Here is a 1,120-nt window from a genome sequence, read left to right as displayed (position 1 = left end):
GGTGGGGCGGGTGGCACCACACAAACGCGCTAGTGCATGCCTCATTTGCGCCGCGCGCCGCATCATCACCAGCGGGTGCGCCGCATAGTCCCTCTGGCCCGACCACTACTTGTCTCCGCTTGAAGACAGTTAAACATGCAACATGTGCAGAAAAAAAAAGGCAATGAAAAATGCTCACAGAAAGTTGCAGAGGGTCTACTAGGAAGTGTGGAAATTTTGATGAGAAAGGAGAGGGGTGGAGGGAGAAGGGTGGGACGGGAGTCTAGAGGAAACCCATAAATACATACAGTACGGGACGAGGCGGACTGCTGCTGGCTGTGTGTGATCTGGGCGGCTCTAGCATCCGAACGGGTTGTAAAACCGAGGAGCAGGCGCCGTGCAGTGCAGCGCATTGGTGCCATGCAGCACAAGGGCTTCCGGGCCGGCTGGGGCGGGGGCAAGGAGGCTCGCCACATGCGTCTCAAAGGGGCCGCACTCCTGTCCAGCTCGGCGCCATCAAAACCCTTCGGTACGGCAAGGTGGGCTATCGTGAGCGAGAGGGCCGATCCACAAAAATGGCTCATGGTTGGTCGGGTTCCGGATGATTTTATCGGACAGGACTTGTTCCGAGCCAACCTCGCCCGAAACCGCCCCCACTCAAAATCAGGCAGAGCCACCTTCGCCCCTAGAGGGGAAGGAACAGTGGCTCGCTGTGGCGGCATCGACGCCCTTGAGGGGTGCATGTCTTCAGGCCGTCAGATCCATGTTGAAGATGTCTCTCCTAGTATCCAGGGCATGCATGAATGGCGTGGAAAGGGGTAGGGGGGGGGGAGCATGACTGGCCCCGCCGCCGGTCCGACTGGGCTGACGGAACTCGCGGAGCGAGGCTGGGTCGAGGGTCGAGGATGAAAAGATTCGTGGGAGTGGGGTGGCGGGGCTGGCGCGGGCCAGGTCGGCGGCTCAGAAGGGTGCGGCGCACCGGAGCAGGGGTGGAAAGCATGACCGAACCAGCTTAGCAACACAATCTCTCGCCAAACGGCAAGCCGAGCAGGCAAGTCAACCCCTAAGGATTGCGAGTCTATACGCCAGCTTGAGGGGGGTGGTCGGGCGGGACTCGGTCAGGGAAGAGGGATATGGAGGG

General features: G+C 60.5%; 1 protein-coding gene across 2 annotated transcripts in view; it reads left to right on the top strand.

Annotated features, from left to right (window-relative positions):
* Positions 1–1,120, top strand: part of LOC113214818 (chondroitin sulfate synthase 1-like) — a 9,597-nt gene that overhangs the window by 4,714 nt on the left and 3,763 nt on the right. The gene's annotated exons all lie outside the window — the stretch shown is intronic.

This window comes from Frankliniella occidentalis, unplaced genomic scaffold (assembly GCF_000697945.3).
Source record: "Frankliniella occidentalis isolate FOCC.00 unplaced genomic scaffold, Focc_3.1 Scaffold559, whole genome shotgun sequence".
NCBI lineage: Eukaryota > Metazoa > Arthropoda > Insecta > Thysanoptera > Thripidae > Frankliniella > Frankliniella occidentalis.
This window is presented reverse-complemented; position numbering and strand designations above follow the sequence as displayed.